The 17,574-nt window shown below is 33.1% G+C and overlaps 1 pseudogene; it reads right to left on the bottom strand.

Annotated features, from left to right (window-relative positions):
- Positions 1–1,502: 1,502 nt before the first annotated feature.
- On the bottom strand, positions 1,503–2,798 carry LOC125418699 (large ribosomal subunit protein uL2cz/uL2cy-like; annotated as a pseudogene).
- Between the last annotated feature and the right edge of the window lie 14,776 nt (positions 2,799–17,574).

Here is a 17,574-nt window from a genome sequence, read left to right as displayed (position 1 = left end):
AAATTCCACAAGAATATTAGGGTTTTCGTTAGGGTTTTGAATTCTTGTAATAGCAATGTTGAGTTTTCGGTTCACACAATTAAGTTCATTTTGTACAGTCATCTGTAATTCTTCGATTCTTCTAAGTTATATTAATAACTTTGGGAATCCCATATAGATTATGACTTCAATCAAATAGATTCATTTTTGAATTTCTAAAATGAATTTCTATACATGAAATTCCCTCGACACTAGAAGATATTTTCATATTTTTTTGGTACATAATTCTTGATACAATTTCGTATTTTTTGATCTTCTTGTAGATCCTCTGAATAATTTTTTGGTTGTGCAAACCAAAGAGAATGATGACCTTGGGTTGCACCAAGTCTAAAACCAAGTGGATTTATTTTTTGTCCCATAATCCCTCGCTGCTATACATATCATGACAGGTCATATCGATGTACTTCTTTTTTTTATTCATCCATGTTCTTTTTTTAACCTTAAAATTCTTCAAAGACAATTTTTTCTTTAAATAGTCAATATAATAATGTACAGCTGTATGTTTCAGTACAATAATTATATAACAAGTGGGTATTTTCATTGGATAACCTCATCCTCGAGCTCGAGGTTTTAATTTTTTCATAGTAATGCCTTCGTTGACTTCCGCTTTACTAATTTTTAACTTTGCTTTGGTGAAACCTCTATTGTGATTAGCATTTGCTACTACAAAAGAAACCAATTTTAAAATGGGAGACCATGCTCGATAGGGCATGAGTTTGAGTATAAGAAGTGCTTCTTCATAAGAACGCCCACGAATCTGATCAATTACTCTTTGCACTTTATGAGCAGACATATCTATAAATTCACTTAGAGCGTATTCTTCTATATATCGGTCCATCTTTTTCTTATTTCTCATAAGGTTTACCTCTCACTAATGAACAATAAGTATCTATATTCACTTTTTGTATTTATTAAAAAATTATTAACGACGAGATCTATTATCATTTTTTGCATGTCCTCAGAACTTAGAGTAGGTGAAAGTTCTCCCAATTTATGTCCTACCATACGATCTATTATATAAATTGGCAAATGCTCCTTTCCATTATGGATAGCAATAGTATGCCCGATCATTGTCGGTATAATTGTAGATGCTTGGGACCAAGTGACTATTATTTCTTTTTCTGCTTTTATGTTAAGCATATTTATTTTTCTTAATAAATGATTCACTACAAAAGGATTTTTTTTTTTAAGTGAACATGTCACAATTAATTACTCCTATTTTTTTTTTTTTTGGTAAAGACAAAGAAACAAATTCTATTTACTACGGTGATGAAGAATAAAATTATCACTATATTTATTCCTTTTTCCACTTCTTCTTCCAAGTGCAAGATAACCCTAAGGGGTTGCAGGTTTTTTTCTACCAATTGGGGCCCTCCCTTCACCATCCCATGGGGATGGTCTATAGGGTTCATAACTACTCTTCTTACTACAGGATGCTTACCTAGCCAACATTTTGATCCGGCTCAACCTAAACTTTTCTTGTTCACCCCAACATTCCCCACTTGTCCGACAGTTGCTAAGCAGTTTTTGGGTGTCAAATGGACCTCCCAATAAGGTAATTTTAATGTGGCCGATTTCCCTTCTTTTGCAATCAGTTTCACTACAGCATATGCTGCTCTAGCTAATTGTCATCCCTTTCCAAGTGTGATTTCTATGTTATGTATGGTTGTGCCTAAGGGCATATCGGTTGAAGTAGATTCTTCTTTTTGATTAATCAAAACCCCTTCCCAAACTGTACAAGCTTCTTCCGAAGCATACAGCTTTCTGGATGTAGATGATGATATCTATATAGATGGATCTTATATATATCGTATAATTCTTATATGTATCATATAATGAAGTACAACATGAGTGGATATATAGGAATCAAAATCTGCTGAATCACTCATGTTATGGTCTTCTACATCCTAGGTCTTCCTGTTCCTCTGGTTTATGTTCTTTATGTAGCATTCAGACCGAATGACTCTATGAAATTACATCGATACTTCAACATATTACGGGTAATGTAGGAGACATCTCTATTTTTCTCCTTAGGAATCCTTAGAATTACCAATGCTTAGCTTTCAATTCATCTCTGACCACAACATGAAATGTGAATAACCCGTCCTCCTCTCTTTGAAACAAGGGTCGCTTCTGGTTTTGTCGATGCTTGTAACAATTTTGTCTTCTCCATATTGCTATATCTTTAGAGTCAATAATTTTATATGAGGAACTACTGAACTCAATCACTTGCTGCCATGACTCGTCAGTTTTCTATTGAGGTTTATCATGTAGAGGTATTCAAATTGGATCAATGATCGATTTCTAGGTTTCGTCGTAAACCTAATTGGTTACTTCCAATTACGTAAATCAATAGTTCAAACTTCACTCAAAGGTAGGGCATTTCCCATTTTTATAGGAACTTCTGTACCAGAAACAATGGTATCTCCAATTATAGCCCCTCTGCGATGTAAAATATATATTTTCTAACCATCCCCATAGTGTATGAGACAAATGTATGCATTTCGATTATGATAGTATTCTAGAGTTACGATTCTACCATATATGTCTTTTTCATTCCATCGAAAATCGATTTTACGGTATACATGCTTATGACCTCCCCCTCTATGCCCTACGGTAATGATTCCTCTGGAATTACGACATTTACCATAACGATGCTGCCCATGGATCAAATTATTTCATGGATTGGATTTCACTTGACTGTCTACAGCTTCTTTGCTTGTGCTCGGGGTAGAAGTTTTGTATAAATGTATCGTCATGCTATTAAGTATTTTGATTTAAGTTGTTTTCTTTCTAACAAGTGGAATAGAATAACCCAGTCGAAGCGTAATGATCATACATCTATAATGCATTGTATGTCCCATAGTAGGTCCCATTCTTCTACCCTTTCCCTATAGTCGATGACTATTCATGGCCATTACCTTGACACCAAAAAAGAGTTCAACCTAATGCTTTATTTCTGTCCTAGTTGATCTTGATTCGACATTAGAAGTATATTGATTTTTCAACAATAACCGAACACTTTTGTCTGTAAATACTGCATATTTAATTCCATCCATAAATCTATTTTCTTCCCCATGAGTTTTAGTCTGGAAAGGAATGCTAGTTCTTACTATTCATATGTTATGATATGAATATACCACACCAATTCGTTATGTATGGATAATGAGATTCCATTGATATAGAGCCAATTCCAATAGACTTATTTTATCGGAGTGTCCCATTGGCATGCATCCAGTAGGAATTCAACCTACGAATTCACCAATTATGAGTTGGGCACTTTAACCATTCAGCCATGGATGCTTGCGGGGATCCTCGTACATGGTGAATAACCAAATTCAAATTCAAATGAAATCTTCAGGATAAATCAATGCAATTTAGGAGGACTCAATGAAAGGACATCAATTCAAATCCTGGATTTTCAAATTAAGAGAGATATTAAGAGAGATCAAGAACTCTCACTATTTATTAGATTCATGGACCCAATTCAATTCAGTGGGATCTTTCATTCACATTTTTCCGTCCAAAACATTTTATAAAACTCTGCGTCTCCTGAATTTAGAGCATCCTACTTTCACGTAATTCACATTTATAGGGTTCAACAAGCAATCGATATTTCACGATCAAGGGTGTAGTACTATTTGTAGTAACGGTCCTTATATATCATATTAACAATCGAAAGATGGTCGAAAGAAAAAATCTCTATTTGACAGGCTTTCTTCCTATACCTATGAATTTCATTGGACCCATAAATGATACATTAGAAGAATATTTTGAGTCTTCCAATATCAATAGGTTGATTGTTTCGCTCCTGTATCTTCCCAAAAAGGAAAAAAGATCTCTGAGAGCTGTTTCCTAGATTCGAAAGAGAGTACTTGGGTTCTCCCAACAACTAAAAAGTGTATCATGCCTAAATCTAACTGGGGTTCGCGGTGGTTAAGGAACTAGATTAGAAAAAAGAGGGATTCTAGTTGTAAGATATCCAATAAAATCGTCGTTGGAATTGAGATCTCATTCAAAGAGAAAGATATCAAATATCAGGAGTTTCTTTTTGTATATTCTATGGATGATCCGATCCGCAAGGACCATGATTGGGAACTGTTTGATCATCTTTCTTCAAGGAAGAGGCGAAACATAATCAACTTGAATTCGGGATAGCTATTCAAAATCTTAGTGAAAGACTGGATTTGTTATCTCATGTTTGCTTTTTGTGAAAAAATACCAATTGAAGCGGAGGGTTTCTTCAAAGAACAAGGAGTTGGGTCAACTATTCAATCAAATGATATTGAGCATGTTTCCCATCTCTTCTCGAGAAACAAGTGAGCTATTTCTTTGCAAAATTGTGCTCAATTTCATATGTGGCAATTCCACCAAGATCTATTCTTTAGTTAGGGGAGGAATCCGCACGAATTGGATTTTTTGAGGAACATATCGAGAGAGAGTTGGATTTGGTTAGATACCAAGTGTTTGGTAAACAAGGATCGATTTTTTAGCAAGGTACAGAATGTATTGTCAAATATTCAATATGATTCCACAAAATCCAATTTTGTTTAAGTAATGGATTCTAGCCAATTGAAATGATCTTCCGATCGATCCAGAGATCATTTCGATTCCATTAGTAGTGAGGATTCAGAATATCACACATTGATCAATCAAAGACAGATTCAACAACTAAAATAAAATCAATTCTTTGGGATCCTTCCTTTATTCAAACGGAACGAACAGAGATAGAATCAGACCGATTCCCTAAATGCCTTTTGGGATATTCCTCAATGTCCCAGGTATTCACGGAACGTGAGAAGCAGATTAATAATCATTTGCTTCCAGAAGAAATCAAAGAATTTCTTAGGAATCCTACAAGATCCATTCGTTCTTTTTTCTTTGATAGATGGTCAGAACTTCATCTGGGTTCGAATCCTACGGAGAGGTCCACTAGAGATCATAAATTGTTAAAGAAAGAGCAAGATGTTTCTTTTGTCCTTTACAGGCATTTGGAAAATAATGAAATAGTTAATATATTCAAGATAATTATGTATTTACAAAATATCATCTCAATTCATCCTATTTCATCGGATCCGGGATGTGATATGGTTCCAAAGGATGAATTAGATAATTCCAATAAGATTTCATTCTTCAACAAAAGTCCATTTTTTGATTTATTTCATCTATTCCATGACCGAAACAGGGGGGGATACATGTTATACCACAATTTTGAATCAAAAGTTCAAGAAATGGCAGATCTATTCACTCTATCAATAACCGAGCCGGATATGGTGTATCATAAGGGATTTGCCTTTTCTATTGATTCTTACAGATTGGATAAAAAACAATTCTTGAATGAGGTATTCAACTCCAGGGATGAATCGAAAAGGAAATCTTTATTGGTTCTACCTCCTACTTTTTATGTAGAAAATGAATCTTTTTATTGAAGGATCATAAAATAATAAGTTCTGACCTCCTACGGGAATGATTGGAAGATACAAAACCAAAAATAGTGGTATTTGCTAGCAATAACATAATGGAGGCAGTCAATCAATATCGATTGATCCGAAATCTGATTCAAATCCAATATAGCACCTATGGGTACATAGGAAATGATACTCTGAATCGTAGGACTATAATGAAATATACGATCAACCAACATTTATCAAATTTGAACAAGAGTTAGAAGAAATGGTTCCATCCTCTTATTTTTATTTCTTAAACTGAGAGATCCATGAATCGGGATCCTAATGTATTTAGACACAAATGGTCCAATGAGAGTAAAAATTTACAAGAACATTTGGAACATTTCATTTTTTAGTAGCAGAGCCATTTTCATTTTCAAGTAGTGTTCGATTAATTACGTATTAATCAATATTCGATTGATTGGTCTAAGATTATCGACAAAAAAGATTTGACTAAGTCACTTCATTTCTTTTTGTCCAAGTTACTTCTTTTTTTGTTTAAGTTTCTTCTCTTTTTGTCTAACTCACTTCCTTTTTTCTTTGTGAGTTTTGGGAGTATCCCCATCCATAGGTCCGAGATCCACATCTATGAATTGAAAGGTTCGAATGATCAACTCTGCAATCAATTATTAGAATTAATAGGTCTTCAAATCATTCATTTGAAAAAATGGAAACCCTTCATATTGGATGATCATGATACTTCCCATAAAGCAAAATTCTTGATCAATGGAGCAACAATATCACCATTTTTGTTCAATAAGATACCAAAGTGGATGATTGACTCATTCCATTTTCCAATTTGATCCGATCCATTCGTTCGTAGAGGTATTTACTCGATCGAAAACATTTCTGGAACACTTATAACAGAGGGACAAATAGTCAATCTTAAAAGAACTTATTGTCAACCTCTTTTAGATATGAATCTATCTAATTCATAATGGAAGAACTTGCATCAGTATCTCAATTTCAATTCAAACATGGGTTTGAATCACACTCCATGTTCTGAGAAATATTTACCATCCAAAAAGAGGAAAAAACGGGGTCTTTGTCTAAAGAAATGCCTTGAGAAAGGGCGGATGTATAGAACCTTTCAACGAGATAGTACTTTTTCAACTCTCTCAAAATGGAATCTATTTCAGACATATATGCCATGGTTCCTTACTTTGACAGGATACAAATATTTAAATTTGATATTTTTAGATACTTTTTTAGACCATTATTGCCAAGATAATGGTCTACTTCTTCACATCCACCGTGCAATGCATGCAGTTATTGATAGATAGAAAAATCATTGATACGAACCTAGGACGACCTGCTCCTAAACCTGTATTATATTAGATCGGATCTAATTATGTTCAAGTACTAATGGTCACCTTGAACCCTTACCAACCTGTGATTAGAGGCCTTGGTGTATAATGAAGATGCCACAATAGGTGATGGAAGTCCTATTGATAAGTCAAAACTAAAACACTCACTCTCTAATGGTGTTTTAGGTGTTCAAAAGAACAAGAAGAAATTCAATCTCACAAAATAAATTTTGAATATTATTAATGGTGTGTTCTTCTTGAAAAACAAACCCTTTTATAGGCTAAAAGAAAACAAATTTAACCCTAATTACAATAGGTAAAACCAGCTACCAAAGAATAGGAAACCTAGCTTGGCCGAAATTCACCTCCTTTCCTAATCTAATTTGGATTAATTAATTCCTTTATTTTGAATTAGGAATTAATTAGTTTACAATGAAAATAATAAAATAATAACTTTCCTAAGTTTATTTGTCCAGAAAATAAATAAATTGAAACCAAATAAAAGACTAATTTCCTAAAACAAAAAGTCAAAATCAAATTAGGAAACTAGTTGACTAGTTTGACTACTAAGGTATCTTTGACCAATCTCAAGCTTGTTTTGGCTCCACATCAGCTTCCATATGCCATTTAGGATGAAAAATATGATTAATAATGATCCCCACACGTTGCCCCTTGATTGGAATAAGTCAAACAAGAAGAAAAGTCAAAGTCAGCGGCTAAACAACACATTTTTGGCTAAATTGAGATGCTGTCCGTACAAGTCCTTTTTGGATTCCTTTGATTCTATCTTGACTTGCTTCCATTACCTCTTAGACATATGTATTGAATTCATGAAGCATTGGAATCATTTCATGCTGCTTAAACTCCATAAATGCACCAAAACCGCTATGCGGGTTCGTATCGACTTCCACCACCTGTATGCTCAAAACAAGTCTTGGATCTTTAGGTATGGACAAGCCCTCTTGAGTATGAATTACTCCCTAGATAAATGCAGCAAGTTTGTCCCTAAAACTCTTAGCTTGAGCCCCAGTGATTGGCCCCGTCTTCATCCGTATCGGATCAGCACCCCAGCGAATTGTCGGTTGTGCGGGCACGGGCTTATTCACATCATTCCCCTCCTCTTGAAAGGGATTTGCTGTCATATCAAAGTCATCACTTGCAGCAAAAGTAGATAAATCAGTGACATTAAATGTAGCACTATCATTATGCTCACCCGATAAATTAAGCTTGTAGGCATTTTCATTATTCCGCTCCAAGACTTGGAAAGGACCATCCCCACATGGCATATGCTTGGACATTCTTTGCTTGGGAAATCTCTCCTTTCTTAAATGCAACCAAACAAATTCTCTTGGGTTACTATCACAACAAATACTAGAAACACAAGCTCATTTTGGCAAAAATCACACTTAATAGTAGCAAACAATCTTTCCCAAATTTTCAAATTTCCACTAAGTAAAGCTCTCAACAATGCAGATAAAGTTCTATACAATAAAAACATCTTTAAATAAACATCTTTATAAATTATAATCAGCAATGATTTCTTATTCAAAATTACTTTATTAACATCACCAAAACTGAAATAAAAATTTTTATTTTACCTTTCTTTTCCTTTCTCTCTCTCGGCCACCACACAACTTCCCTCTCTCTCAGGTTTCTCACAATGGCTCTTGGGTTTCTCCATTTCTTTCACTCCACATTCAGCTTTCTCATGATTTTTCCACTCAATTTGAGTCTTAGAGCACTTACCTAGTTGGTCTTGCACGACTTGGACTCCTTGGATGGGTGTTGTTGTTGTGGGGGCCATTCTAGTTCTCTCCTTGAGTTGTTCGGCCACCCTCCTTTGTTATATTTATATTTGATCTTTGTACACCTCTTTATGAGTTAATGCCTCCATATGGACCTTTTTACCTTTAAATCTAAAAACAATACTATTCTTTCTACCATAATGAACAACATCTCTATCATATTGCCAAGGCCTACCAAGTAAAATATGTCTCGCATGGATAGGCACAACGTCACACAAAACCACATCCACATATCTATCAATGCTGAATTTTACTTTGGCTTATTTATTAACTTTCATCTCACCTATATGGTTCTATATGTTTAATAGTTGTTAAGCCTAATTTATCAACCACAATCAATAATCATACTACAAATCTTATCTTGGATTTCACATCAGGTGTGGAAGATGTTCTCTCTTTGAATTTCATCCTCATCTTTTTATGCAGCCAGCACTCTCCTAGAAACCAAGCTTAATTTAACATGGGAAGCATTCAAAGTTTCGGCCTCACCTTTAAGCTCTTCCTCCTCCTCTTACTCGGTTTCATCACTACTTTATTCACTTTCCAATTCTAGCTAACCATTACCCTTCAACACCATGATCCTTCTATTCAGGCATTGGCTAGCGATGTGTCCTCATCCCTGGCACTTAAAACAAATAATATCTCTTGATCTTGAAGGTTTAGGGTCAGATTTTACCTCATTTTTATTTTCTTGGACAGATTCGGCTTTAGGCTCCCTTTTTGGCTGATTAGTGCTTTCTTCTCCCACCTTCGGCTTTGGCTTGCTTTCATAGGTAGGATTGTTTCTCCAGCCACTTGGAATTGATCTTCCACTTTTGGAAACACCCCCAAACCGTGAGTCTAAGTATGGTTTGTATGAGTGGTTAGTAATGCTTTTTAGTTTAACTGATGCACCTAGCACTTTCATGAGATTAATGAACCATGTCATGCATCCATTCATTGGAAATTTTGTGGTTACTTACTTTGATGATAGCCAAAATTTAAATGATCATGTACGACATCTTAGGTTAGTTTTAGAAGTACTTAGGAACGAATGATTGTTGTAATATCAAAATGTGTAATTTTTGACGAAATGAGCCTGTGTTTCTAGGATTTGTCGTGATAGTGTTTGATCGAGGAGATTGGGTTTGGTTGCACTTAAGAAAGGAGAGGTTTTTGGAACAATGACTATGAAAGCTTATGCCTTTAGTGGATGGACATTTTCAAGTCTTGGAGAGGATCGATGAAAATGCTTATAAACTTAACTTACCAGGTGAATATAATGTGAGTGCTACCTTTAATGTTGCTGACTTATCTCCATTTACTGCAGGTAATGATTTTGATTTGAGGGAAAATCCTTTTCAAAAGGAGGGGAATGATGAGAATCCATCTGTACCCGTACAACCAACTACCCGTTGAGGAGTTGATCCGATACAACTGAAGACGAGGCGAATCACCAGGGTGCAAGTGAAGAGATTTAAGGATAACCTAGTTAGCTTCATTCAAGGTATGATTAAATCTGAAGAGGGTATGGTAATACCCGAATATCCAAAGGCCGTTTTATGCATCTAAGTTATGAAGGCAGAAATGGACCTGACAAGCTGTTTTGGTGCATCTATGTGTTCTAGGCAACAAGGAATTACTTTGTTAACTTGTGAACATGATTAAACTCACCAAGGGACCATGGAATTATGTCAAGGCAGAACGGAAGCTATTTAAATGAGGTATTTGCATATGGGGTTCAATTTGGCCGAAAATGCATGGTTTTGGTGCTGACTTTGACCTTTCTTGTGAATCGAGCAAGTTTTCCTTATTCCAATCATTAATCTTATTTGGTATCCTAAATGGCATATTGGAGCTGATTTGGAGTATAAACTAGCTGGTGATTAGTCAAAGACAGCTTATTTGACAAACTAGTCAACTAGTTTCCTAATTTGAAACTTTGACTTTTGTTTTAGGAAATTGTCTTTATTTTGGTTATTTATTTATTTATTTATTTTCTGGACAAATTACTTTAGGAAAGTTAGAATTTTTTTAATTTGGTAGTAAATTATTAATTCCTAATTCAAAATAAAGGAATTAATTAATCCAATTTAGATTAGGAAAGTAAAGGAAATTTGGCCACATCATGTTTCCTGAACCTATGGCCGGTTTTGTTAATGTAAAGAAAGAGAGAAAGCAAAGGGAGAGAGAGAGAGAATAAAACCTGAGAGTGTGAGGAAAATTGAAAAAGCCGAGAGTGAGAGTGGGAAAGTGGAACTCGTGAGTGGGAAAGAAAAATAAAATTTTTTATCTTAGCATTGGAGATGTTAATAAAGAAATTTTGAATAAGAAATCATTACTGGTCATGCTTTATAAAGATGTTTATTTAAATGATCAAGCTAATCCTGAAGAACTTGAATTGCCAAGTTCTATCTCTTCTCTTTTATAGGATTTTGAAGATGTCTTTCTGGAGGAGATTCCTAATGGTTTACCACCTATTCAAAGGGATTGAACATCAAATCGATTTTTTATCAGGAGCAGCAATTTCTAATGGGCCTACATATATGAGTAATCCCGAGGTGGCAAAGGAGCTACAAAGGCAGGTAGGTGACTTACTTGACAAAGGTCATATTAAGGAAAGTATGAGTCTATGTGCTGCTCTTGTTTTATTAGTTCCTAAGAAAGATGGATCATGGTGCATATGTGTTGATTGTAGAGCCATAAATAATTTACCATTAAGTATAGACATCCAATCCCTAGATTAGATGATATGCTTGATGAATTGCATGGTACTTACATGTTTTCAAAAATTGATCTTAGTAGTGGTTATCATCAAATTAGAATGAAAGAGGGTGATGAATGGAAAACCGCATTGAAGGCTAAATATGGATTGTATGAATGGTTAGTGATGCCTTTTGGTTTAGCTAATGCAATTAGTACTTTCATAAGATTAATGAATCATGTCATGCGTCCATTTATTGGTAAATTTGTGGTTGTATGTTTTGATGATATTTTAGTATATAGCCGAAACCTTGATGGGCATGTAGGACATCTTAGGCAAGTTTTAAATATTCTTAGGAATGAAAGGTTATTTGCTAATATGAAAAGTGTGTTGTAAAGACGAATTTATTTTTCTAGGATTTGTTGTAAGTGCTATAGGAATTAAAGTTGATCAATCCAAGGTGAAAGCAATCAAAGAGTGGCCGAAACCCACCTTCATTACCAAAGTGAGGAGCTTTCATGGTTTGGCTAGTTTTTATAGAATATTTGTCAAGGATTTAGCACCATCGTAGCACTTTTGACCAAAGTTGTTGAGAAGAATGTTAGCTTCAAATGGGGGGGAAAGTACAAGATAAACCTTTTAATTTGTTGAAAGACAAATTAACTAATGCACCTTTATTAGTTTTGCCAAATTTTTCTAAGACTGTTGAAATTGAATGTGATGCTTCGGGTGTAGGTATTGGAGCTATTTTAATGCAAGAAGGAAGACCCATAGCCTATTTTAGTGAGAAATTGTATGGAGCTGCACTAAACTACCTGACCTATGACAAAGAGATGTATGCTTTGGTGAGAGCTTTGAAAATGTGGCAGCATTATTTAATGCTGAAGGAGTTTATGATTCATACGGATCATGTATCTTTGAAGTACATTAAAGGTAAAGACAAGCTTAACCAAAGGCATGTTAAGTTAAGGGCTTTAATTAGTAGAAATTTAAGAACATGAGAAGAATGTTTGCCATATGTTGAATTTGCTTATAATAAATCTTTGCATTCAGCTACCAAATTTACACTATTTGAGATTGTTTATGGTTTTAATCCTTTGACTCTAATAGATCTTACACCTTTATCTTTAAGTGAACATGTTAATCTAGATGGAAAGCAAAAAGTTGATTTTGTGAAGTAGATTCATGAAAAGACTAAAGCAAATATTGAGAGGAGGATCGAACAATATGCTAGGAATGCCAAACAAGGCCAAATAAAGGTTGTTTTTGAACCTGGATATTGGGTTTGGTTGCACTTAAGGAAGGAGAGGTTTCATAAGCAAAAAAATTCCATCTCATGCCGCGTGGGGATAAACCTTTTCAAGTTTTGGAGCAGATTAATGAGAATGCCTACAATCTTGACTTACCAGGTTAGTATAATATTAGTGCTACAGTTAATGTTACTGATTTATCTCCTTTTACTGCACATGATGATTTTGATTTGAGGTTAAATCCTTTTCAAGAGGAGGGGAATAATGAGAATCTGCCCGTACCTGCACAATCAACAACCCGCTGAGGTGCAGATCCGATACAGTTGAATACCAGGCCAATCACTAGGGCTCAAGCCAAGAGATTTAAGGAAAACCTGGCTGTCTTATATAGGGAGTTAGCAATTCTCAAAAGGGCTTATCCATACCTGAAGATTCCAAGTCTGTTTTAAGCATCGAAGTGGTGGAGGCCCGTAGCTGTTTTTGTGCCTTTTTGGACTCTAGACAGCAAGGAATGGATCCAACACTTCGTGAAATCAATGAATATCACTAAGAGGTCATGAAATCAAGATAAGGCAGAAGTTAAAGCAACTAAATGGTGATTTGCGCATAGAAGGAATTGCTGGCCGATTTTACTGTTTTTGTTGCTGGCTTTATTATATTTTGTTGATTTGGCATTTTCTCTTTGTTCCAATCAAGGGCAATGTATGGGAATCATAAATAATCCTATTTGGCATCCTAGATAGCATATGGGATCTGATTGGAGCCTTTACAAGCTGGAAATTGATCAAAGATATCTCAGTGGTCAAACTAGTTAACTAGTTTCCTAATTTGAGTTGACTTTTTGTTTTACAAACTTAGTCTTCTATTTCATTTTTATTTATTTATTTTCTGGGCAAATCAACTTAGGAAAGTTATTATTTTATTATTTCAATTGTAAATTAATTAATTGCTCATCCAAAATAAAGGAATTAATTAATCAAAATTAGATTAGGAAAGGTATGGAATTTTGGCCACATTAGGAATGTGTTAATGTATGGCTAGTTTTGTCTTAGTTTTTGAGGATTTATTGCTTTGTGACTTTAGCCTCTTTAAGGGCTTATTTTTTCAAGGAGAACAAACCTTTTAATAATATTCAGAAAATTATTTGTAAGAATTCTCTTTGTTCTCTTTGAGCACCTAAAACACAATTAAAGAGTGAGTGTTTTATTTTTGACTTATCAATAGGACAACCATCGCGTATTGTGGCGTCTTCGATATACCAAGGTTTCTAATCACAGGTTGGTTAGGGGTTAAGGTTTCCATAAGAACTTGAACTTAATTTTACGATCTGGGCTAATATAATATGGGTTTAGGAGCAAGTCGACCTAGGTTTGTATCACATCTAAAGCGCCACCGATTGTCTTAATTTGTGGGATTTTTATTAAATTTATGTTTTATTCACATGTATGTAAATATTAAATTAATTAGTTAGCACTATGAAGCAAAATAATTATTCTATTCGTGTAATTTATTTGTGTTTCAATTTTAAATTGATTATTTTTAAAATTAAGTAAAGTTTGATGAAATTAAACATTTTATAATTTAAAAGCATTCAGTCACCTTTTGTCTTAATTTTTGAAATTTTATTTAATTTTATATTTTATTCATATGTATATAAATATTAAATATATTAATTTGCAATATGAAGCAAAGTAATTAATCTATACATTTAATTTATTTGTGTTTGAATATAAAATTAATGATTTTTTAAATTAATAAAAAGTTTGAGAAGTTTAATTATGTTAAAATTGAAAAGCATCATATGACGCTTTTCACATTAAAAGCGTTGCTTATTGTGTTAAGTTTTGGCATTTTTATTTAATTTTACATTTTATTATTATGTATATAAATATTAAATATATTAATTAGCAATATGAAGTAAAATAATTAATCAGTTGAATTAATTTATTTGTTTTCTAATTTTAAATTAATTAGTTTTTAAATTGATGAAAAGGTTGAGAAATTTAATTATTTTAAAATTTAAAAGCATGAGGCGACGCTTTTAGCATCAAAAGCTTCGTTGCCTATTTTGTTAATTTTTGGTTTTTTAGTTGATTTTATATTTTATTCATATGTATATAAAAAATAAATATTAATTTATAATATGAGGTAAAATAATTAATCTATTCATTTAATTTATTTGTGTTTCATTTTAAAGTAGCTATTTTTTAAATTAATAAAACATTTTCAAATTTAATTAATTTAAATTTAATAATTTAATAGATAGTTAATATACATAGTTAATAGATAGTTAATAAAAATATGATAAATTTAATTATTTCTCAAACGTTGGATGACGTTTTTGATGATAAAAGCGTCACTTGCTTGTTTGAATTATTTCTTTTAATTTTTTTACCCACTAAATGCACCATTTAGAATATGAATCAAATACACAAAAATATTATAGATATGAAGTAATATACATGAAAATGAATAAAATATAAAGCAAATTAATTTTCCTTTCAAATTTTTAAATCATTTGTATTTGCCTCCAATTTTTTTCAAACCCTACCCTTTGATACTTTAAAATCATCATTAATATTTAAAAAAATATTAGGCACATTTTTCAATCCCCATCTTTTCACCAAGTACAAACTCTAAGAGATCCTAGCTTTGCGAACAGTTGGGTTAGCTGGTTTCTAGGTATCTTCTTTTTTTCTCCTTTGTCACCGTTAGCGAGCACATATTTACTTATTTTTCTTCCATTTTTTATCATCAAAAGTTTTGGTGGGTTATATTTTTCAGCCTTTTTTTTTTTTTTTTTTGGTTGGGTTGTGTCATTGCTGGGTTTCTTGGTGTGTTTGTTGTTAGGTTGCTGCGTTGCTATGTTGCTAGATTGCTTGGTTACTATTTGCTGTCTTGCACGGGTTGTAGGTGGAAAAAAACTTAGGTTATGGGTTTTTTTTTTTCAAATTTAACGAGTGGGATTTCTAAATCTTGTTTGGGTTAATATATTGTTTGTGATTTTGCTTGGGATTGGGGTTTTTCTCACGATTTTGCTTAGGATTAAAGTTTTGTTCTTGATTTTGCATTGGGCTTGGGTTTTCATTTTGATTTTGGTCACTCGTTATGCAGTGGTTTGGGTTAGCACATTAATCTAAATAAGAAAACTTTTCTTTGATTTAGAATTCATTTGAAAGCCTTGAATTCATGAAACAAAATTGAGGAAAATGGGTTAGCACATTAATCTAAATAAGAAAACTTTTCTTTGTTTTAGAATTCATTTGAAAGCCTTGAATTCAGGAAAAAAAGCAAAATGGTTTCAAGATGAACACAAACGTACATTTATGTATTGGTTACATGATAAGGTATATTTCAAATAAACCATTAATATCAATGTTTTAACTTTAGGTTTAGTGAGTAAACAATGTATAATTGTATTTCCATTTACTAGATTGAACAAAAGCAAAGTCAACCAAATCATATAGTTTCTAAAACATTAAGATGGAACGTACATGGTTCACAATGAGATTAAAGGAGTTCGATTCAACATTTTGGATAGGGATAATAAGCAGGTCACCTAGAATTGTGGTGTGAAGGTAGTTGCTAAAAGTAGGCATTTTGCTAGTGCTAAGGATAATAACCTTATTTTAGCTGAGATGGCATACTAAGGGGTAATAAGAGAAATCTAGGATGTCAATTACACTGTGTTTCGAACTCTCATATTCAAGTGTGATTGGGTCGACAGTAGTGGTGTGAAAGAAAATGAGATGGGTTTTACATGTATTAACTAAAATAAAATTGGATATAAATATGACCCATTCATTATGGCTTCACAAGTTCAACAAGTAGTTTATGTTGAGAACCAACTTGATTCTAGATGATCTGTAGTTTTAACTCCACTACACCATGGTACTTTTGTTGAAGATGAATTGGCTAAAGAAGATGTTCTTAGAGATTCTACAATGGTTCACAATCATTTGTCTTTCAGTTAGCAAGTATGGTTGAAAGTGATAATAAGGAATAATGTGATAATGGTTATGTTCGTAATGATTGCGAGGGGATATGGATAGAAAAAACATATCATCTACTAAATAAATTGGTAATTAGGTTCATTAACTTACGTTTAAATAATTATATTTGTTACGTTTAGTTGTGCTTATTTAATTTATGAATTTCTTATTTTTATTTTTTGTTTTAATTTATTTTTTGTTCTCATTTTTCGATGTAGATCTATGGACCCATCTGATCAAATTTTTGTTTGCTTTGTTGATTTTTTCCTTCGCTGTTTTTAGTTGCAATTAGTTGCACTTATATATTAAAAAAAAAAAGGAATTTCAGAAAACATATTGCAAAACCCTAAATTTTTTCAATTTGTTTTGTTTGGAAGGTGTATTCGAATTTGAGAAATTGTTAGGCATTGGAGTTGCATTTTTGTGGTGATTGTGCTGCTGAAAGTTGTGTGATATTATTCGGTTTGTGATAAAAAAAAAAAAGCCGAAGTTAAAAAAAAAATTGAACAAAAGCCCGAGTTTAAGAATTGCAAATTTGAGTTTGTTCGGATTTGGGAAAAATTCAATTGTGATAGTTGAAGTTGCTGTTTATCCAATATTGCTTGCTAGATATTGGAATATTGGTGCTAATTTATTGGATTAAAATTGGTTTAAGGATTTGAAACAAAAACCTAAATTATGAGAACTACAACCAACATCTATCTCCTCTTTTGTTCGAATTGTGTTCTTGATAATTTTTTGAACCCTTTTCTAAATTTTATCCTTGAATTTTGGTCTTTTAATATTCTAGTTTGATTCCTTATTGAATATGAAAATTGCTTTAAAATTTTTCCTTGCTTTTGGATAGTAAAGCCGAAAATTAGGTTTTCTAATTCACTTGGAATTTGCTTGCTTCTTGCTTCTATTTATTGATAGGTTTAATTAGGACATACTTGTGATTTAGTTGCTGGTTTTAAGTGTGTTTTATTAGAAGTTTGAGATAATCTTTGGAGTGAAAAGGCAAGAAAGTGTGAGCTTATAACAGGGTTAAAAGCCAAAACTAGTGTGAAAC

Source organism: Ziziphus jujuba, chromosome 6, assembly GCF_031755915.1.
Source record: "Ziziphus jujuba cultivar Dongzao chromosome 6, ASM3175591v1".
In the NCBI taxonomy this organism is placed as follows: Eukaryota; Viridiplantae; Streptophyta; class Magnoliopsida; order Rosales; family Rhamnaceae; genus Ziziphus; species Ziziphus jujuba.
This window is presented reverse-complemented; position numbering and strand designations above follow the sequence as displayed.